General features: G+C 42.3%; 1 long non-coding RNA gene across 1 annotated transcript; it reads right to left on the bottom strand.

Annotated features, from left to right (window-relative positions):
- Nucleotides 1–1,256: 1,256 nt before the first annotated feature.
- LOC128328296 (uncharacterized) lies at nt 1,257–24,023 on the bottom strand. Its single transcript, XR_008309124.1, has 3 exons — nt 23,822–24,023; nt 2,288–2,384; nt 1,257–1,519 (listed from the first exon to the last, which is right to left on the bottom strand). It is a non-coding gene; the product is annotated as an uncharacterized LOC128328296 (long non-coding RNA).

Here is a 24,023-nt window from a genome sequence, read left to right as displayed (position 1 = left end):
AGTATCAAAATTCTTCCTAATTATTCACACTGACACCCAGAGGAAATAAGTGTTCCCTCTTATTCTTTTCACGTGTGTACAAAATGAGTTTTGTTTTGGGTAGCAGTATCACGGCAGTGTGTGTGTGCACGTGCATTCAGAGTGGGGCCTTCCTGGTTTAACCAGAGTGGGGTCTAAAATTAATTGATCAGATACACAACAAATTGTGAGTGTTTACACATGCACACACCTTAGAGAGAACACTGTCCAGGACTAGTCTTCTTTGGACTTGCCAGGTTTCACCATTACACAAGAAGGGAGGGGGATTTTGTGTGTGTGTGTGTGTGTGTATGTGTGTGGTACTGTTTCCCCACAGTGTAATCCACCAAGCACCACTGAAAGGAATGGAAATAGTTCAGCCGTGATACCTTATTGGCTTGCATTCTGGAACTTCTAGTAGCAGGAAGGTTTAAGATTCTTGGCTGGCAATTACTGTCTTTGGCTTTGATAAAGCACAAAGACTTGACATTTGCCAGGTATCTGCTTTCTTGGGGTGAGTAGAAATTGCCTTGTGGCAAATGCACAAGCCTGCCATCTGCTTGTGTGTCTCTTGGAAGTGCCATGAAGGGCGGGGGGAGAAAAGAGAAATATCTATTTCTTCAGCTTGGGAAACTCACCAGGTTCTGTTCTGCTTTGTTACTGTAGACTGAATTATTTTCTTCTTGTTTTGTTTTCTGCCAGACTAGAGGAGAGGTTCGCTGCCAGAGAGTCTCAGTACGCTTCTGTGTGCGCCATGCTTTCCTTCTGACTCATGTACGGTAGCAACAGCAGTGACAGGAAAGGGTGTATGTGTTGGGGCAGGTAATTGCTCTGCAGTGTGTAGACTGGTACATAAATGTAACTTTTGCATGCCAAAAGTAAAGCTAACTTCCCATCCTTTGATAAGTAAATATCAAGCCTCACAGCCAATAGTAATGATGAAGTAACCAATCCAAGTAGGAGAGCTGCACGGAATTCCAGGTGTCTGCGGTTAGGTTAGCTTTCATTTATGCCACTTCCGGTAAAGATTTAGATATGACTCAGAATGGCAAACTGAAGCATGCCCATGTAAATCACTCTCAGATTTGTGGTTTATCCTGCCCTTTCATGACTTATTGAATGTTTACTTTGTTTCTATTGCTGGTAGCTCTGAAATTGCTTAGATCTACTCCAGGTATTAATGTCAGTGGTGAAAAGATATGACTGAAGGCCATGATTAATGAAACTATAGTGTAAATAGATTTAAGCCAGCATGGCAGATGTATAAATAGCATTACAATGCATTCTTGGCATTCACAGAGTTCTTGGGCTTTTATTAAGCATAGTGGGAAAGCCCAATATGTATTTATTGGAGCTGAAGACTAAAATACACCCAAGGTCTTTTTCTCTGAAGCATCAGAGTTCTGGAGTCAAAGGCTGCAATGCTTCACCCAGTTATTCATGCATAAATGTTGTGGAAATCAATGGATCTAGTCATGCAGAATTAATAGCAGGATCATACCTTAAAAGAAAAGAAAAGAAAAACATGAATGAGATAATCATAGGTCTGGAAGGAGCCATAAGATAATTTCATCCAAGCCTCTGGCCCTGTAAAGGCTCAACACATGAGCCTCTCTGATTAATCCATACAATCAAGACTGGGGTGTGTGTCGGTCTTGGAGCTCAGGAAAGGACAAGGTGCCTTACCAAAGCCCTTCAAAGGCAGGTAGTGCCAGATTACTTTAGCAAGTGAGTCAAGGTAGGAGATTACAAGACCAGTGCACAATAAAGCCAAACATTTCTTCCAAATCTCGTACAGTGGGCTGGCTCCCAGTGGATTCCAGGGGACTGGTCAAGTACATACCTGCTTAGTGTCAGCAGTACTGTGGCATCTTGTGCTTCCAGGACATTTCAGCTCCAAAGCCAAGCTGAAGTGTGTTTCAGTTACATTGATTTCAATTGGAGAGGTGAGTATATGCTGTTTCTAAATGGTGTCCTGAGCAGTGCCCTTGTGCTAATGTAGATGTATGTATATATTTGTTCATTCATTAATAATTTATCTATCCCCCTTTTGAGTCCGTATGGCCTCACAAAATGACTTACAAGATTAAATAGTTTGTGAAGTACTCAGAACTGGCTCCTGTCAGAGACAGAATGTTGAGCTTGATGGATGGACCAATAAGGCTCTCTCACTATATACATTTGCTTTTATTAAAGGTTATATACTGCTGACTTACAAAATGTGATAGATATTCTTTAGTGATGTTAGATCAAATGTCAAGCACTGTACCTCCAGTCTGTGTATCCTGGGACTAGTAGATGGAAAGCCGTCAATGAAAGTTCAACCCAGCAAAGGATTTGGAGATATATTCATATATTCAGATGCTCTGAAAAGGATGTCAATAAATTGCAACTTTATTTCACCCATTTAGACTGTCTGGGTCTCCATTCAGTGATCTGTTCTCAGCAGAAAGATTCTGCCGTGTATGTAAGGTTAGAGTCCATGGGAATGACCCTAGCGAGTTTATATGATGCTTATTTTCTCTCCTTCATTATGCTGATGATTGAGACTGAACTATTTTAAAGACCACTGGGACCAGGGGAGATGAGAATTCATTAAGATGCACAATATGCGTCTGCCAAGAAAGTGTACAAGAAATTGAAATGAAAATGCATGTTTGTGAGGATGATGTTTTAACCAGTGGAGTTACTGCTGGTTGACAATGGTTACCAAGATGCTGAGATTTGCGTCTTCCTGCCTCAAAGGGTACAACATTCCCTTAGGCTGCTCCTACAATACAGAAGCACACACTTGCTGCCAGAATATGAAAATTCAGCCAGTGAACTATTTCCTGGAGACATCTCTGTGGTGATAATATGACTTTAGGAGGCTTTTGAAGGGAAAGGGAAATCACAATCCCTTGTGTGGGTACAGAGAAAACGAGAAGATTCTAGAAATCAGTCTGTCCTCCCTAAAGCCCATTTCTCTCATACAGGAAGTGAACTGTCTCCAAACTGTACGATTTCAGATTGCAAGTGGGAGCTGACATGATTGAGTGTTTACACACACACACACACACACACACACACACACACACACACACACACACACACCACAAATTAAAAACCTGATATCAGGAAGAAGGCTACATTAGAACCCTTCACCCTAATATTGCCCCTCCTCTGTAGCACATGCAGTATCATTGCAGCAGTGCTTGGTTAGTCTGGATTGACATCCAGCGTAACAAAGAGAGAGAGAGAGATAGAAAGAAAGAGAGAGAGAGAGAATAAAACTAGTTTTATTATACGTATGTGTGTGTGTGTGTGTGTACACACATATAAGGAAACTAGTTCAAATTTAATTTGCTCTGTGGTTGATACTTTTGGTGTATTTGATTAACAGTACCATTCTGTGCTTTATCATTCCATACTTCCTCCATTTTTAGCCTACTTTCCAGTGAGATCACCTGGCATCCTGTGTATGTGTCTGTCCGTGTGTATGTCCCCGCCATCAACTTCGCAATGCCTGGACCAATATGAACCAAATCAGTTACAGTTGTAGGGACAGATAGGGACACCTCAGTGGCATAGTTTGTGATGATGTCATCCACTCTGATCCAAGATGGCAGATGTGTAAACTTTTGAGGTGCAAGTGGACTAACTTGTGAACCGCCTATTCGATTTGAACCAAATTTGCTACAGCTGCAGGGACACATAGGGATGCACTAATGATGTGGTATGTGATAATGTCATCCACTCCAAATCAAGATGCTGGCCACGTGAACATCTGAGGAGCAAGCAGGCTAATTTGTGGACTGTCTAACCAATTTGAACCAAATCTCATACAGCTGTAGGGACACCTCAGTGGCATAGTTTGTGATTATGTCATCCACACCAATTCAAGATGGCAGACACGTAAACTGTTGAGGCGCAAGTGTGCTATCTTGTAAACCACTTAACCAATTTGAACCAAATTTGCTGCAGCTGTAGGGACACATAGAGATGCCTCAATGGTGTAGTTTGCAATGATGTCATCCACCCCGATCCAAGATAGTGCACATGTGAACTTTTGAGGTGCAAGTGGACTAACTTGAGGACTGTCTAATCAATTTGAACCAAATTTGGTACAGTTATAGTGAGTGACACAGAGGGACAACTCAGTGTAGTAGTTTGTAATGATGTCATCCACCCCTATCCAAGATGGCAGACGCATAAACATTTGAGGTGCAAGAGATCTAACTTGTGGGCCTCGATTTGAACCAAATATAGTCTGTTGTAAAGACAGTGAAAGGAAAGTAGGCTGATTAGTTCTTACTAGAACAACTTGTTTAATCTGTTCTAGTTGTAATTACACCTTGGAACTGTGAGGCCGATCTCATCTTGCAATAGCTAATCACTATTTAATGCATTGCAATGGCAAGGTGATATACACATCTTCAGTTTTGCTGAATATCCTACTGAAACCTAATTTTGTATTTTAAAAAATAATTCTGCTGCTTTTATCAAATTTAGTGATGTATGTATTTAAGTTCTGACATGTTATTATCAATGTGTATTCTCCAGATATTTCTATCAAATTATTTGTTCAAATTTTCAATGTGTTGTTTATATAAACAAGAATACCTAACCCTGTCCTGTTTTCAAAGGAGTAGGAGGTAGCCAACATAACACACATTTTTTTAAAAAAGGAACTGTGGAGACTAGCAAGACATCTAGGAAATTATAGAAGCTATCATCTGTACCAGGTACGTTGGTTGAAAGCATGATTAAGGCTGATGAAGAATTCAACATGGTTTTCTTCAAAGAGATGCTGTCAGGACACAGCAGGTGTGGTGCGGGGAAACGCAGGACTACTCATCCCTAAACCAGTGAGAGCCTGGCCTTTGTGCCATGCACCTCACCCACCATTCCAACTTTGTGGAGACCACAATGCCACCACAGTAGGTCCGGACTGAATATGGCCCAGACAGGGAACATTAGCCGAATCTCCAAGTAATGGCAAGTTCCCACACGACTTCTGGGGATTCTCACAAGATCTCAGGGCGAGATCTCGTTTCGGCCCCAGATCTTGTGAGACTTGCTGGAGCTGCTGGAACCAGGGGCATAACTACTATTAGGCAAGGGGAGGTGGCTGCCTGGGGCCCGCCACTCCTGAAGGGGCCCCCCAGAGGCAAGTCACATGACTATATATTGTGAAGTGTGTGTGTATCAGCGAGGGGCCCATTTTAAAATTTTGTCTCTGGGCCAACTCCAGCCATGTTACGCCCCTGGCTGGGACCTATATACAGAATGGCTAATGATGAGGGGCCAGTTATTGAGGGTCTATGCTGGCAATGACTCAATGGATGGAGGCTATGTGAATATACCAGCCCCTCCCTGTGCTAAAAACCTCTGAGATCTGTCTGTTCTGGCCTGAACCCTTCTTGCAGCCCAGGGTGCTTTGGGGCTAGACAGAAGCCTTGCCTCAGAATTAATCTTTTAGAATTCCTTGACAGGATCATTGGCAATGTAAATACAGAGTGAACTAGTGGGCAGGGGTGTTGCTATAACTGAGCGAAAGGGTTCAAAGAACACAGGCCCCCAGCTCCTGAGGGCTCTCCAGCTCCATCCCTCCCTATATTCGTCATTATCTCCCTCACTCTGTGGGGCCGCCAGAGAGAGGGATGAACACGGGGCCCCTCTCCCCTAGCTATGCCCCTCCTAATGGGCATTATATATATTTGGAATTTCAAAATGATTTTGTCAAAGTCCCTTACCATATGCTCCTAAGAAAATATAGCAGCCATGAGATAAGAGCACAGGTGCACCTATTCATCCATAACTGGTTAAAAAAGAGCAGTTGTGGTACAGGTAGGAATAAATGGAGAGTTTTCACAATGGAAGGAATTAAATCCCTACAAACCTATACCAGGAGCAGTGCCATTTACCCAATAAATGATTCAGAGTCAAGGGCGATCAGTTCTGGTCTCCCCATATAAAAGAAGATATCATAGAGCTAGATATTGTATAGGCAATTCCTCAAACTTAGTGCATGTATGCAGGGATGAGTTCTATTTTACCTCTTTATCCATTCATCCATTTTATTCAAAATATTTATATTCCGTCCCTCCAATGCAATGCTGCTTAGGGCAGCTCACAGCAATTGTTATAGCACCTAATTATTGTAGATGATTGGAACTCCACCCCCCCCACGTCACATGTGTTGTTAACCATCTTATCTGAACCGTCTAGATTCATGTAGGATAGATCTATCAATGGCCAACATGCCATGCAGCATAGTGTGGGCAATTCTGTACTGCCTGTGCTGCTGCAGGCATCTAAAAATGCAAAAGAGTGATCTTGCACTAATACAAAAAATTGTATTGCGGGTAGAAGGTTAATTCCACTTCCTTCTTAATAATTCCACTGAAAGTGGACTGCTCACCCCACCCTCCAACATGGCAACATCAGGTAAAATTGAAAACACAGAGAGATTTGATCTTCTGCATCTTGGCTGTTTTGGCTTTATATCTACCATCAGGGCATATCAGACAATGCTGTCAAGAAAAGAATGTCCTGCAGAAGATTAAAAATCTAGGAGATTACAGAAGAGAAGTATTTAGTCACTGAGCTGTGAGGTGGCGGCATGCCTCACCATCAGTAAGGAAATAATTATTAATCATTTATTATTACTTGTCAGATTACAGTCACTTAGTACATACATAAAAACTAAAATGGAAGTACAGATACTACAGATAAATGCACATTGTGTTTTTGAGTAATGTGTAAAGTAGAGGAAAAAATTCCTGCCCATCACTACCATTAATCTGTCTCTAGATTAATGGTCAGCCAAAGCAAAATAAATACCCAAGTGTCACACCAAGCTCAAAAAAGAATGCCACTCTCAGCAATCTCTAATGGGCAATCTGTGGGCAGTAGAATTCATGCCTTGCTGACATAAATGAACATTCCTACTTACTGAGCTTGATCTACCCAAATATTTCTAAATCTTCCACCCAAATGATGGTTAGTTAAAGCCGAATGGATTTTTATGTAGTTTCAAACTGCAGTGCCTATTGAAAACTCATTATCTTCAAATAGGATTACACTCTGTTAATATGAGAGCATGCACATTATAATATCTCATAAAATCAAAAGTTCCAATTTGCTCACCATATGTAAATCCAATTCAAAATATTTCCATAACATACATCCGCTAGATGTTACACTATTTGTATGTCACTCTAGACTGGATTAACTCCATGACAGTCTAGTCTGAGTTTTTCTGCATTTGGTGTTTTTAAACAGTTTATATTTGTTATCATATCAAAGACAGGCTTGCAGTTTTCAAAAGGAAGAAGAGAACACAGCGCCCAAGGCTCTTCCAGCATTACATTTCTTATTCCATTTTATCTTTCTTGGTTTTGACTAATGTCAGTAACAGCTACTGGTAATAAACTGCTTGTTACAGCTTGCTCTTGCCTTCAAGCAGTGGCTTTGATACATTGTCAGCCAATTGGAAGCATTTCCTGATTACATTTCCAAATTGCTTGTTTATTGATCGAAAGTTAATAAAGCAAAAGACAACTTTATGGCTTAAATTAAATGAAAGTTTCCTTTGATGTTCAAATTATCCAATCAACCAATGTGCAATGAAATGTAAGCATTTGAAAGTTTTATCTGGAAAGGAAGAAATGTGCTAGATAAAGGGATTCTAGCAAAGACAGTGTATCGAAGTGCTAATGAAAAATAGTCTTAGGCATAGAGATATTTTTGGTCTCAGAGCAAATGTATTGGATTTTTTTTTTTAACCAGAAAAAAAAAAAAACCACAAATATGTAAAATGGTTGTGCTGGTTTGGCTAATCATGACTATAGCATATTTATTAGCAGTCATAAATCAAAATGCTCTCAGCTGTAATTCCATCAAGCTGATGGGTGAATGGCTATTTACCAAGTGGATAATTTACAATGATATGCATGTAACCACTTGGCAAACCAGTCCTCAGTATTGCCAGATGGTGAGGACAATTTCACCACTCTCCTGCTTCCCAATATTTCTGATCATGGACAAAACTGTGGTAAGATATGAGTGCACACATAACACATGGCAGAACAGGACAGATGCCTCGAGGTTATGTGCCAAGGGGTTATGTGCACACACTCTAACATTATTAATCTGTTTTCTGCTGGAATCTCACTGAAACTGTCTGAGAGCGATTCATTGTTAGACATTTATTAAGATTTGCAAAATATAGGTTTGCACCTGATCAGCTCAGCAGTGCAAGGTATGAACTTTGTCTAATCAAGGATTTAACATGGGGTGGGTTTTATATTGACACAATGACCTGGAGCCAGGGCACCAAAAAGTAAGGTCCATCTATGTATGATTCAAATGATCTATGGGTTAAAGAGGCCAAACGTGACTAGAATGACACTTCTTCAAAGGCCTGTTTGCTGTATCATTTAAATATTTTGCAACAGTATACTGTATATACACATTATACACATTTAAGGTACAAATGACAGTGGGTTATGTTTAACTGAAAACTGGACAAATAAGAGTGACAGATATGATGTAGCATCCATTCTATAGCTCAGTCTAAAAGCAAAATATTAGCAGCTTAATGCTTTGATTTAAATGCATATGACTATCGTGATCTTGGCATATACACTTTCTGGGAAAGTGTATAATTATACTAAAGCTGAATACATTATGTGTTTTCTCGGCTTTATCCTCCACAGGAGCGCACAGTTCAGACAAAAGGGGCAAGACTGACCAGAGAATAAAAGCATACAGCTTCAGGTAATTTTCCTAAATTCACTACTAATGGAACATTTAGAATATATGCCAAAATCATAAGAGTAAAGTCAGTTGGGTAGCAGGCTAGCAAAAGTACATTTTTGCTATGTTCAAATTCCTTTTACAGGTTCTGCTTCACACTGAATGTTCTATATGTTACTATTGCCATGTCTTCCTTTTTGCAAAGTGTGTGTGTGCGCGTGTGTGTGTGCGCGCGCGTACACACACATACACACACAGGTTGGAGAGGGTTTGGTTTAGGCAGGAACAGAACCATTTCTCATTAGGAATCAATGAGAATGTTATGTCTTTGGGAACCAGAGTCTCCAAACACTCTAGAATAAAATAGAACTAACATGTGTACCATCAGGCTACTTGAACCAGGAAAGAACTCCTGCAAATAATTATAATTTGTTTTTCGGGGGACCAGCATAGTTAGGTTGAGCATACGTTCTATACACCGCTGAGTATTAAGTTGCTGATGTGTGCTTGAATGTGGTAATAAGGGCTATTTATCCCTGTCCTGGCCACGGTGTGCAGAAATTAGAGTGCAGAGAGTCTGCATTGCTCAAAAGGGTGTATCTATGTCTGTAGTCTATCTAGCTCAGTATTGTCTACATTGACTGGCAGTGCTTTTCCAGGGTTTCCCCTCAACATTTATCTGGAGATGCCAGGGATTGAATCTGGAATGTTTAGCAGGCTAAGCACTTGATCTGCCACTGAACGATGGTCTCTCCTTGGCTCAGCGACCAGGTATATGGTGCCTGCCAACATTACCTGCATCCAGCCCTCAGGAGTATTGAGCTCAAGAAGCTTAAACCTCTTCCCACAATATGACCATGTCTCTATATAAGCAGCCATTCTAAGGGAAGCTGAGGTCCCCATGTGTTTGCCAGCCAAATGAGGAGGAGTAGCTACCCAAAGACATCTCATTGAGATGAAAGGAATGATGCACGACATCCCCAAAAGGCTAGTATGGTTTGAGGCTGAGTTCTTACTTCCTGGGAATTTCTAGGTTGCTCCTGTGTAAAGCAGAGGGTTACTCTCGAAGGGCTAAGAACACTGGGCTTCACACTGAAGGGAGCTGTCTAGTGGTACCTAGACAAGTCATGATCCTGATCTGAGATCCCATAACTGGGGAATGAGGCGGATAATTCAGAGGATGAGACAAAGTAGGAAAGAAGGCTCCATGCTTCAGACCACCACCTTCAGACCTGGCACCACTGGACCCCAGGAGAACCAGGGGAACAAGGTCTAGTACCCCCACCACAACCTGAGGACATGGCCCTAATTAATCTTCTGTGTAGCAGGAGTTCGGTCTGCCAACCCAATTAGAGATTTCCCTGCATTGCCTGACAGAGCTTATAGAATTGGGCAAAGTCCCTTTAAATAACCAAGCTTTCCCTTGAGAAAGGAAGCCCAGACTTAAAGGGCTTTGGAGGTCCCATCCCATGAGGCCCCCTCCGCACTTTAGAGAAAGCTGGGAACTTTTTTTTTAGGGGGGAAACCTGCATTTTGTGAGGTGCACACTGCATGCCTGCTGCTCTCCTGTCCTCCCCTCCACCTGTCCTGGGGGCCCCTAGTCCCCCACTGTGCCCTAGTTGTCTTGGGGGACCTCCCCAGCAGCCTCCTGCCATGCCCCCCCCCACCATGCCACTATCCTTCCTTTGGGCCACCATGTGTGTGGCTGGGGGGTGGGTGGGATCTGAGTGGGCCTCCTCCATGCCACCAGTGGTGGTATATTCTGCCTTCTTATCTGCCCACCCCCACAGAGCCCACCAGTTGTCACTGTCTATTTCCTGCTTAACTGGATTCCCAACTTTGGCTCTGATTTTCAGTTTGTCTTCTGCTCTTGCTTCTTGTTTGTGTGCTCAGCTTGACCCCTAGCTTTAGCTTTAATGTTTGACTCACCTTCCATTCAACTTTGACCCTTGGCTTTGATGCTGCCTCCTGGTTTGCTTCCTGACCTCAGTTCCTGATTGCCTCTTTTGCTCCTGGACCCTCCCAGCCTCAACTTCAGGTTCCATCTTGCCCTCTGGGGCTAGGTGCCCAAAGCCTAGGGCTGAAATCAAACTGGATCTGACACTAGCTTAGCACTGCTCAACTTCGGCCCTCCAGCTGTTTTTGGACTACAATCCCCATCATCAACATCATCATCATCATCATCATCATCATCATCATCATCATCAATTCAATTTCTATACCACCCTTCCAAAAATGGCTCAGGGCGGTTTACAAAGAGAAATAGTCAGGAATCATGGGAGCTGTAGTGCATCTGCAGGAGGGCCAAAGTTGTGTAGTCCTGGACTAGATGCATAATTGGAGCTTCTGTGTTTCCCCTTCCCAAGTTAAATGGCAGCTGCAGGGGATCAGAGCCAGAACTGCAACATGTTGGGAGAGACTATTTAAACTCTTCTCTCTGTACTGCAGTAATGACAAAAAGAATGTTGCCACCCACAAAGCGGCTATTAGCCCCAGGAGAGAAGCACTCATCAGTGCCTGACAGACAGAGCTTCTGAGCAAGGTCTTAGAGTACAGCTAGAGAGCTCATATGGGAGAAGACAACCCTTCACAATCTTTACCCAGACTGTTCAAACCTTAAACCTAGTCAGCCTAGTCAACCTAGTTATCACCTAGTCATAAACCAATTGGACTTAGAAATCAGTTGGAACCCGATATAATTGTTGTAAAAGTCAAGCAATATGCTCCCATTAGTGGATGCATTCACTAATTGTTCAGTCTATTGTTATATTTTTACCACCACATGGTCTGCCATTTGGGTTTTCTGCCTCAGCCACCCAAATGGGGTGGGTTCTCCCCCCACCAACCCCCCAGGAAGAGAACCGTTTCCCACAAGAGATGACAACCCTGGAAGTTATAGTGGCCTCACACAGAGCTCCACCAGCCTTTTTACTTTAAATGGGCAAGAATTAAAAACAAAGGGGTTATCTTGGGATTTGGGCTGGAATTAAAACCTTAGCTGTAATGGCAGCAATATATGTCAAGTGGAAGCTCAAGGGAAGTACCATTGTTAGCATTTCCATGAAGTACCGAATTTAAACTAACACGTGGCATAGTCAGACTGATTTACTGCCTTTAAAAAGTCATATATTTTCACAAACAAGTGATAATCTTCAGATTGAAGTATTTTGGATATTGCTTTTGTTGCCCCCCCCCCTCGCCTGCCCCCGCACCAATTCTGTTTCAAAGAGCAGATTAAAGCATTCAGTCCAGAAGCAATTTTTCATGTCAAAATCTCTGTTAATTGACTTACTGAATATGGGTATGAGGCATGAGCCATTTTTACTTAATTGAGCCCTAAGCATCCATTTTTTAAAATAAAAAGTAAATATCCCCTGTGACTGTTTAGCTACCAAATGGCATTATTGTTAATAATTTCATAGTGGCAGCTCTGCAATTAAAGAAGACATGTCAGTCTTTCTTCATGAAAATGTAGGTATGTTTTGCATGCTATTACCCTCGCTAAACTGCCACTGCCTTGACGTTACCTTGTGCAACTTTTGAAATAATAATTTGCCATCCTTAAAACAAATGTTCTCTACCTGTTCTCCACCATCTTTGCTTTTTTAAGTGGGCAAAGGCCTTTTATCCATATTTTCCCACTGGTTACTTTGAATGCTAAGACTTCCTTTGCTAATAGATGTATTTCTGGGCTTTAGCCAATTATACTAGATTTTAACTCACTGTGAGTCACCTCACAAGTAGGAAGAGGGCAGGATAGAAAGGTGTCAATAGTAATAAATTATTACTATTTTTCTATTCCTCTTGAGATAACTTAAATATTTTTGGTACTTCATTGCTCTATTGTAGTTGCTTTATAACAGGGTGTGTGTGTGTGTGTGTGTGCATGTGTGTGTGTGCATGTTTGCACGCATCTTACATCTATTTCTGAAAGAACTGATAATGTTATTATCCTCATGAACACATAATCAGAGCACCTGTGGGTGAGACAGAAGTACTGAAATACTTGAGGTTTCACAAAAATCTGAAAACAATATAAGGGAGCCAAAAAAACTCCCAAACTGCCCCAATGTAACTGTCTCTGTAATTCAATGGAGTGGAATGTTTGTCAATACAGAGGGCAGTTAACAGACAATCAGGTGGGCGGAGCTAATGAAATGCAGAGGTGAAGAGAGGGGGAAGATGGTATTGAATAATACAAGTGGGAATTTTCTCTACTTGAAGAAATACTTCCTCAATACAGGCACAAACCACCTGCTTCTGAGTGGGGTGGGAAGTGCCCAAAACTTTTACTATGATAAGGCAGAAGGTCAGTAATACATGATCACCAAGGATATACTGGATCATTTTGTTGTGGATCCACACTGGATTTTATCAATTGCCACTTCAGCTCTTGGTTTTAGGAGTTAATGTTCTGATTTTGGCTTATAAATTTCTGTGATACTCAGAAGCCTTCAAAATAGAATGGGTTGAAAACATAAATATGTAAATTAAATAACTTTTCTTTTGAAATATTACCATCATAATACTGTTAAACCCTCTCTAATGAAACTGCCCCAACAGAATCAGCCCAAGCCATCCAATAGGAAGTGAAGTGATGTATTAAGATAAAAATACTTACTTTCTGGTATTTATATTTCCCTTGATTAAACATAAACTAATTTCTTTATCATCTTCTTTATTGTTAGTATTAAATTAGTATTAGTATTAAATATATCACTATTCTAATACCTGTTAAACAACATTGAAGGAAATGAAAGTGGTTCAAAACAGCAAATTATATATACATATTTTTTCAGATAGTAAAATCTAATAATGATGGGCAAAATCTTTCCTCTTTTAACTACAGATCAAATGTGTGTTCTAGATAAGATTGTAGCTATGTTTAATTCTAAAACAAGTGTGATACCAGAGGCAATTTGAAATTCAGACCATTAATTGGATTCCAATTTTGTTTAATTTTAGTGACAGTAAACTGGTGACAGAAGCGATTGCATGCAACATTAACCTTTCCCCTTCTACACAGCAAACTTGCCCGGGGTCTCCACTTGAAGGTAGTTCCAATTACACTATTGTCAATATAGCGTTGCTGGGCTGGGGGCATACATGATACAGCATACCATGCCTATATGTAGATAAAAGGAATATTTTTTATGACTGACCCATACTGGCTGCAAATCTTTCATTGCTCATACATTTCAATATGATTCTAACAAAGCAATTCACTAAAATGAGTGGGAATCCCAGTTGTGCAGGGCCATGGGAGGCACAAACAACATGGCTTGCACTAGGCCTTAAGGAGAAGAGGTCAGGTTTGTCCACCAGCATAATACTATTTGTTGAACCTATATGAACGTATGAAGCCATCTTCATATGAACGTATGAAACCATCAGACCATCAGTCCACCTAGTTAATAATAATTGACACCGACTGGCCGTGACTCTACGCTTTCAGACAGGGGTCTTTCCTAGCCCTACCTAGAGATGCCATGGATTGAACCAGGGACTTTCTGCATGCAAAGAAGTGTACCACTGAGCTACATCCCCTCCCCATTGTTGTTGTGTCATTCTACCAATGGACAGACCAATCTGCCCTGTGCTTTACTGGTCCAACAGCACAAAGAGTGGCCTACAAAAGCCACTGGTAAGTACATTTAGGATCATATGTTGTTAGGGTATTATTTATTTATCTATGGCATGCGTATCCCACTTTTGCTCTGAGGAGCTCACAGAGGCTTGAGCCTCACTGCAATCCTGTAAGGTGTGTTCTCACAACATATCCAGGGTGAATGAATGTGCATGGAGCACCTTGCTGTCTTTCAAGAAACACCTACAACTAATGAGCCCTTGTCATATTGCATTCATGGTGAAGGAGCTCCCCACTGATGTTCCTTCACACAACATGAAGATAATGACAGAAGCCCTGAGCCTTGGAAGGGGAGTCCATGCAATTATTCCTCTCCATGCCATCGTTGCCCCCTAGGCTGAAGGCGGATGCAATGTAAAAAGAGGGAACACAAAGGTGGCTCCAGCTTTGGAGGAGGGGATAAGTACCCCGCAACAAGTGACTTGCCTTCCCACCTCCCATTCCTGTTTCAGAAATCTAAGGAGGCTCTACACAGGATCTGTGTGTAGAGCCTTACCGGGTTCTGTGGGGAGAGTGGGCTTAGCTTACCAGAAGAACTGAGAGCAGGCTTAGCTCTCCCCACAGACAATCCCCAGGCTAGCCCTGGGCAGCCGAATCGGCTGCCCACACAATTACTGGCTCCGACACAGAGCTGGTAGGGGCGGCAGGAATCGGGAGCCACCTGGCCCCTGGAAGTGCCCGAATGGCCCACACAAGTGCGCAGGGCATTCTTTGGAGACCGCCGAGGTCAGGAGGCTGCTTGTAGGGTCTACATGTGTGTCGCTGTGATGTGAAGCCATGCCGCAGTGCCATACAATCAACAAAACAAGGTTAGCCTCATTTAAGCGCTCACTCCGTTAACTTCATTTAAGGGGTTGGTAGGCAGGCTAGCCGCTGTTGAACCACCAGGCTCCCCCGCGAACCCAGTTGTTCTCATGATGGGGGTGGTGGTGGTGGAACTAGGCTAACTCTCTCCATTGTGAGAATAGCCTCGACATAGCTTGCCCACACATAAATATACTTTGCCAGCCCCAATTCCCCCCCCCCCGATGCCACTGCATGTTTATTTCACAATGGAAGTGTAGGCAAGCATACTGGCAAATGAAATGTTGGTTGAAACATTTCCCTTCTTTGCATACACCCTTACTCGCTACTATTAGCTCTTTCTCTGGCCCATCACACTGACTTCATCTTCATATCCAGCTGGGAAAAGTCAACTGAATGCCCTATAGATTGGTGCCCAAGACAAGCTCATTGTCTCCATGCTCCAAATGAAGACACGAGACACCAAGTATGGATTCATTAGCCAAAATTTCAGCTCTGCAACAGGATAACTGAGCTCATCTTTTCCCTTTTTATAATGTGGGTTCTGATCTTTAATGTATGAGCTATGTAGGCAATACCTTGTACTATTTGCTTTACTCAACAACTCCCATAAAGGCTCTGATTGTTGGTTCAGCCCCATGACTCTTCACTGAGAGCTGTCTTAAAGATTCCAAGAAGACTTCCAGCAGTGCTACTAAATCCAAATCACAAAGCCTTTGCGGTGGACAAAGCCACCATTGCCCAAGGGTGGCTCCTCTCCCAGCTTTCTTCACAATGGAAAACAATGAGCAATTGGTCTAGGTAAATCTCCCTTCCCTGCTGTGATGCCTGAGAGTGCTTAAACGTACCTGAAGGTGTGTGCAAGTTTTTAAAAAATCTACAATTTATTCTCATTTTCGAATTTATTGTCATTCATTTTCTTTGGGATTTACTATTTTTGTTTGGCTGTTTTCCTCTTTCATTTTCATTTTCTATCATTATGTTGTGCACTGCCCAGAGCCTTTGGATAGGGTGGTCTATAAATGTAATAAATAAATGAAACAAACATTTTATTAATTAAAATAAAATAAAAAATTGTTTTTCTTATGTGTTACATATAGCTTCTAAAAAGAACTCAACTAAACAGCCACCTTCTTGTGCAAGGCAGTGTCATTGTGAGGCAGTATGGGTAACAGAAATGGTTACACAACCCTCAGGGACGTATTTTGGTGGTGCACAGTGGGCTTGAGAAGGAAGGGGAGATAAATGAAAACTGCCCCTCCCCCCCAATCAACTGACAGCACAGCAAGTGGTCTGAAACTCCTATTGCTGCACCTGCACAATGCTAGTCTGGATGTCAACCAATATGACTATCCTGGTGTACATGTATAGACCCCATGCAGAAGTTGTGATCAATACACAGCATTTGGCCAAGAGACACTATTCCACAAGTACCAAATTTGCCCATCTGTGCCAGGCTTTTGTCAGTCCCATCTGTTGACTCATATGTTCCAGGATTCATCAGGGCATCGCATCAATTCATTTTCAGTACAGATATATGCTTTCTACCATATTGTTACCTTATCACAAGCTTCTAGAACAGGGTTTAGCTATCAATCGAGCTGGGTAAATTAAAATTGCTATGTATAAAAAAATATTACTCACACGATCTCAGTAAAAGAAATTATTGATGTAAGAGAGATATACAGTGAAGGTTGTTTTATATCTGATCTTTTGGATAATCAGCCCTAACTGTGGAACATATGCCTGTTAAATATATACACTTTGGCACAATATGTGTAAGTTTTACTATAAAGTACTGAATTCTAACAATAAAAAAGTATAGTCCTCACAGAATGATGGCTCAACTTAATTAATAACAATAAATTGTTAAGGGAACGTTCTGCTTTTTAAAAAAACATTATGAGTGGGACTGTTGTACCTGAGATACTCTGTTGAGGCCTCAATTAGATTGTATGGTGTTATTAAAGAAGTTCATCCTCAACCTAGACATTTTTCCTCCCCTTGCTCTAGATTTTCTTCATTGTCACTCTGGCTTTGACTCTGCTTATAATGGAGAACACAAGTGATATTATTTGCTGTTGCTTGGTGTATATGTAGTACCAATCTGTTAACCTGAAGCACATGAGCATGCTCCTTTCTGGCAAAAACAGAGGTTTGTCAGAGGCTAATTGACACTATCGTTGCAACAAATCAGCCTAACAGCAAACACACTTGATTTAAGGTCTGGCATTTCTACACTTTGATAACAGATATATCCAGGCGTTGGATTATGATGGATGTGCCCAACAGGGATAAATTACTTCTCTTCACAGCATGACTGTGCCTTCGAGACAGATGCTTTGCCTTGTGTACTTTTATCTTCAGCTATACCAACTAGTATCATAACACAACAAACATTCCAATAGTCATGTCTTCTTGCCACATTTAAAACAATGTACTACACCCCTAATCTTCTCTCCACTGATCACGGTACTGCCACTTAATTGAATGCCTAAATCTTTGGGCAAGTGCACAACTGTCTTCACTCATCATGCTCTTTAGAGATTTGAAGGAAGGGATGCCACAAGAGAGAGATTTTAGCTGAAAAAGCCAAACATTTGCTTAAGCCTACACAATCATTTCAGATCAGGTTAATCAAACTTGGCTCAGACTGAACATTATGGGCAGTTGTTCATTCCCCAACTGGCCCTAACTCTTAATATTTGAAAAATGTAATTAGCATGTGCATTCATTTTGGAATGAATGAAGGGGGGGGGACACACCAAATGGGGCCTATTTATTTATTTATTTATTTAATACCCCGCCCAAACTTACGTCTCTGGGTGGCTAACAACAATTAAAACACATATAAAAATTAAAACAATACAAACATTTAAAAACCATAAAATTAACAAACAATATTTTAAAAACCTGAGAAGGCTTGGGTAAAAAAATGGGTTTTCAAATGTTTTTTAAAAATAGCCAGAGATAGGGAGGATCGTAACTCAGCAGGGAGTGCATTCCACAATTTCGGGGCAGCAGTCGAGAAGGCCCGTCTCTGTGTGACCACCAAACAAGTTGGCAGTAACTGGAGACGGACCTCCTCAGATGACCTTAATGGGTGGTGGGATTCGTAGCGAAGAAGACGCTATCTTAAATTCCCAGGACCTAAGCCGTTTAGCGCTTTATAAGTTGTAACTAGCACTTTGTATTTTGTCCGGAAACCTATTGGCAGCCAGTGTAACTCCATCAGCAAAGGGGTAATGAGTTCCATTCACTGTGAAATGAATGGAAATAGGTCCCATAAACAACAAATGATGTATATGCCATTCCTTTCATTGAGGACTCCTCCATTCATTTGCATAGAGGGGGTTAATGTAGTAGGGGTAGGATTTTTCCCTTGTTTTTTATTATTATTAAAAGTTTAGAAGAACATAGAGCTCTTGTTTTTGGACACCAGTGGGAGCCTCCATGTTTTTGTGGTGGTTACCATTTTTGGCAGAATGCCTCAGAATTTCCCTCAGACATTCAAGGAGAATAAAACAGCAGTCACCAAAGGGAGCTGTGCTGTTCCTTTAAAGTTTTACTGTTTAAAAGGAAGGGTGAAAGGCCACCACTCAGTAGGGATGTGCACAAATCAATTTTTTTTGTTTCAATTTGTACCCAAATTGAAATACACCTGATTTGTTTTGGGTCAAAATTGGACCCCCCCCAATCACCCCAGATTCAATTTGTACCCAAATTTTTCCAAATCTGAATCCAAATTGATTTGGATTTTTAAAAGGGTCCCAGGGCCAAAATAGTGGGGGGTGGTAGTGCCCAATGGGTGGAAGCTACCACCCAAATTTCAAAGAAATTGGGCAAAGGAGTGATTTTTAAATAATCTTTGAAGTTTATGCATCTTTAAGATTTTTCCCATAGGGAATAATGGGGATTCCAGGAACCTTATAGCTTCTCATGGGGGGCACTGGGATGGCCCAGAGTAAGTTGTGGTGGGTGGTAGTGCCCAATGTGTGCAAGGAAGTTAGCACCCATATTTCAAAGGAATTTGGCAAAGGGCTGGTTTTTAAATGATTTTTGAAGTGTACGCATCTTTAAGCTTTTTCCCATAGGGAATAATGGGGATTTCAGCAGCCTAAGTTATAACTCTCCGGGGGGAGGGGTGTAGCACCATGGTGGCCCAGGGTGGGTTGTGGTGGGTGGTAGTGCCCAATGGGTCTAAGGAAGCTACCACACAGATTTCAAATAAATTATGAAAATGGCTGATTTTTAAAGAATTTTTGAAGTTGGCATGTCTTTGGGGCAGATTTGGGGCAGAAAGAGGGTTTTGGGGGCAGAGGAGTGGGTCAGATGGTAGTGCTCCAATGAGTGCCTGCTCCCATCCAGATTTCAAAGGAATTGGGCAAAGGGGTGATTTTTAAAGAATTTCTGAAATCTGTACATCTTTAAGCTTTCCCCCATAGGGAATAATGGGGATTTCAGCAGCCCCATTACACCACTTGGGGGGCACCGGGGTGGCCTAGAGTGAGTGTTTATGTAGTGCACATAGGGTGCCAACCACCCCCATACTCACAAGCCCATGGGGTACCGGGTTTTGTTGTTTTTGAGTGTAGATTATCTGGTAGCAAATGAGAGTAGATTTTATTCCACTCACCCTACCACCCAACCCACTCTTCTGCCCAAGAAGCCCCTTTTCTGCCCCAAATCTGCCCCAAAGTTCACATTCTTTAAAAAGCAACCTTTTGCCCAATCACTGGATGGTAGCAGGCACTCATTGGAGCACTACCACCTGACCCTGACCCACCTGACACTCCTAGGAGGCACCCACAGGCAGAAATGGGCACTGTCTGTTCCCTTTGTACCATAGGGTGGATGCAGCACACATCAACAACAACAGCAGAGCTTTGCAAAGAAAAGGTTTCCAAAGGTCACACACATCCACTGTGTCACACACTCACCACATCCATTGTGTCCCACCCACCCCAGAAATGCAATTGATCTACAGACAACAGTGTGAAACAACAACAATGAAATGCACTGCCCCACGTGTCCCCTCCCAATGCAGGGTAACAGCAGCAGCCAGCAGCAAGCAAGCAAGCAAGCAAGCAAGCATGATATCACAGATGCAGCAGACTAGGGCAGCAGACTAGGGCCAACACAGGGGTGTAGCTATCATTGAACGAAAGGATTCAAAGAACATGGGCTCCCAGCTCCTGAGGGCCCTCCAGCTCCACTCCTCCCTATTTTCTTCATTGTCTCCCTCACTCTGGGGGGCCACCCGAGAGAGGGATGAACATGAGCCCCCTCTCCCCTAGCTACGCCCCTGGGCCAACATCAGCATCAAATGTGCCCTGCCTTCCCTCCCCCAAGCATTTTTCATCCACAAGCAACAGACTAAGCAGATTAAGTAAGGAAGGGTAACAAACAAACAAACAAACAAACAAACAAACAAACAAACAAACAAACAACCATTCTGCCAGTGGAACAGCGAGGTCTGGCCCCCCTCCCACCTACACAAGTAGAACAGTGATGATGACAACAATGGCACACAAATTTTGGTGCCTTTTTCTTTTTCTTTTTTTTGGACATTTCTGCAACAGATTGGAGCCTGTGGCACCAGCACAATTTATTGTAGATGAAAGCAATCTAATTTAAATAAAAATGATGATGATGCTAGAAGTCACAATATGACCCAGTCTTCGCTGCAAATAAGTCCACGCAGAGAGAGAGAGAGAGAGAGAGAGAACACCTGTCCTGTGCCCATCCATGAGTCCCCAAAATACAGGCACAACAAACCACCCAAGGCATATGTGTGTGTGTGTGTGTGTGTGTGTGTATAGATATAGATATAGATATAGATATAGATATAGATATAGATATAGATATAGATATAGATATAGATATAGATATAGATATAGATATGAATATATATGATTATGTAGTGGGGGAGCATAGTATACCTGTGTGTGTGTGTGCTCTGTGAAAGTGGGTTTAGGGTTAAGTTTTGCCATGGCTTCAGAATGCTGTAGTTGGGGTGGGGTGGGGGGTAAATGGGCGCAGGGAGGAGGCTAGAGTCTGTGCCTTCCTGCCCACTCAGAGCCTGTAGGCTGCTGGGCAGAGAATATTAATACTGATATATTATGGGCACAGAGGGCTGGAGGACAGGCTTCTGTTTTTTAAAAATGCCCCCCAAAAATCTTTGGAATGGGAAAAAAGACAGAATTGTTTTTTAAAACCACGAGGCTATGCTAACCCTTGAAACCACCTACTAGTACTAGCTAACGGGGATCCCTCCCACACAGAACCCCTGTTTAAACTTCTTCTAAACTAAACAACACACAACTTTCGTTCACTGAACTGAAGTTTGGAAGGGCAGGAAATTCAAATAGACGTCAAACACAAAATGGAGACTACATGGAGATCACCACAAAATGGAAGTCTGAAACAACAAAACCTTTGGCTCTGAAATTCGGGCAATATGTTTTGGAGCTGAATCTTTCGGGACTTTCAGATGGGTGATTTATTTTGTGCACAAATTGCCCGAAACAGGCAGATTGGGTACAGATCATTCTGTACCTGAAATGTTTCGCACATCCCTACCACTCAGCTGTGCTGCAGGTAAGCCCACTTAGAACTCCGTTTGTCATTTTCTAGCGTATTTTCAGGGAAAGAAAATGGCAACTCTCAGGATCGAGTTGCTGTGAAGAGTAGCAGCTCTAAGTGCTTCTGCTACTTATGCTTCTGGTACTTGCACTGGCTGAGGTGCAGGTTCGTGAAGGAAGACTTAAATACATGCATTAAGTTCCCTGTGTTCTCTCTTATCTACCCCAACGTGTCTAATGTTTTGAGATAGTTTCAAGGGTTCCCCACAAAACTGACCTCCAAAGTCCCCTCTATTTTCATTAACTGCTAAAGTATCCGGAAAAAGTGGGGGGTGGGGAGAGTTTCAAGCTACCACTAGCTGACATGGGATATTTGGATGTCAGTTGGAAAAGACACAGGAAAATGGAGGTCATGAGGAAAGAGCAGGAGGGAGTTAGCCTGCTCGTGACCCTAAACAGTTAAAGTCATCCTGCTGTTTGCAGAGGGAAAGGCTGATTAGGGTGCCACTTGTCTATTTTAATTGTGTCCCATATGGATCTTTGATAGGTTGTATTCAAAACTGCATGATAGAAAATGCTTCTTACCTTACATTGGAATGGTTCTTTTTAAATGTATGTATTCTGTCATTGGCTATCCAAGCTCTCCCCACACTGTGGTTGCTGATGGAAATCACACACACTCACAAACACAGCCATGTGTTCCAATCTTGAAAGGATGCATGCTTACTGTATAAACAGAAGTCTGCATCATGCCTCAGGGAACTAATCACAAAAGACATGAGGAATATACAGAGGTTGTTGATATTGTACTGATGATGTTGATATTGTGTGTGTTGTACACACACACACACACACACACACACACACACACACACACACGGAATTAAATTGGGAAAAGAAGCTGAGGCTGTTCTCATGTGCAGCCTAACCCAGGCTAGGGATTCCCAGGGATCGGGCCCGATCCTAGCGGGCCAGCGCTGCCTAGCCTGGGCTATTTGCTCGTGTGCGAGACAAGCTGATTCCAGCCCAGCTGCACACAGAGACAGGCTCCCAGACGGGAGCATTATGGGACTTACAAATGAGTTCCAGCCTCTGTTTATCTGTACTGCTGAGAACAACACAGAGATTAATCTGCGCTGCTACTGGTCCGGCAGTGCTGGTCATGTGGGTACATGGCTTGTGTGCCTTCGGGGCTCCAAGTGATCATCTGGGGGGAGGTAGGTTGAACCCTGCCTTCCCCTGCTGCCTGACTGACCACGTGCATGGTCCTGTGAACAGCCCCAATCTGCTTTTCACCTATTCTATTTGCCTCACAAAGATGGCAACCATATTCCTTGCTCCTTCAAATTAAAATAGCATTTTCCAGAATACTTTTCAAACTCCATGGTCCTATAGACCAGTGTTTTATAGCTGCTTCCCACACAAACAAGGTAGTCTTATATAGATTTAACTAAGAGTTTATTCAGAAACAACTCCATTTTCTCTTTCTCCCTTCCCTCCCTTTCCCTTTCTGAATCCAGCCCCCACACTCTCTACAGGATTCCCACTGGAACAAACTTCTGAACAACAAAACATAAAAGATACTGAACAGAATACAACAATCAGCCAACGATCAGCCATTTGTGGGTGATTTTTAAATTGTTAAATTGTTTTAAGTTTTTGTATATATTTTAAATTGCTTTATGCTATTATTAACCACCCAGAGATGAAAGTTTTGGGCGGTGTACAAATCTGATAGATAGATAGATAGATAGATAGATAGATAGATAGATAGATAGATATTACTTTGGTTTTATTAGAGTACATGATTTTAAACATAAGCCCACTTCCATTTGATCTGATTGTGAACTACCTTGAGATTTTTGTTACAGGCGGTATACAAATCTATTAAATAAGCTGAACCAAACAACATCTGTGAGCTAGTGTACTCGGCTTTCCCACCCCCTCAGTCAGCCTTTCCCCCCAAATCGGCCTGCCACTCGAGACTTTGCTCAGCCATTCCTCCCCCCACTCACCCTTTGCTCACCACTTGGCAGCTGCTTTTTTCCGTCCACTCGCCGCTTGGCTGTTTCTCCCACCTACTTGCCACTTGCTCTTTGCTCTCCCCCCTGCTCACTACTTGGCAGCGCTTTCCCCTGCCTGCTCGCCCATTCCTCCTCCTGCTCACTGCTCGCTTTTTGCTCTCCCCCCTGCTTGCCACTTGGCAGTTGCTCCCCCTGTTTACCCAT

This window comes from Hemicordylus capensis, chromosome 5, assembly GCF_027244095.1.
Source record: "Hemicordylus capensis ecotype Gifberg chromosome 5, rHemCap1.1.pri, whole genome shotgun sequence".
In the NCBI taxonomy this organism is placed as follows: domain Eukaryota; kingdom Metazoa; phylum Chordata; class Lepidosauria; order Squamata; family Cordylidae; genus Hemicordylus; species Hemicordylus capensis.
Note: the sequence above shows the minus strand (reverse complement) of the source record. Positions and strands in the feature narration are given on the sequence as shown.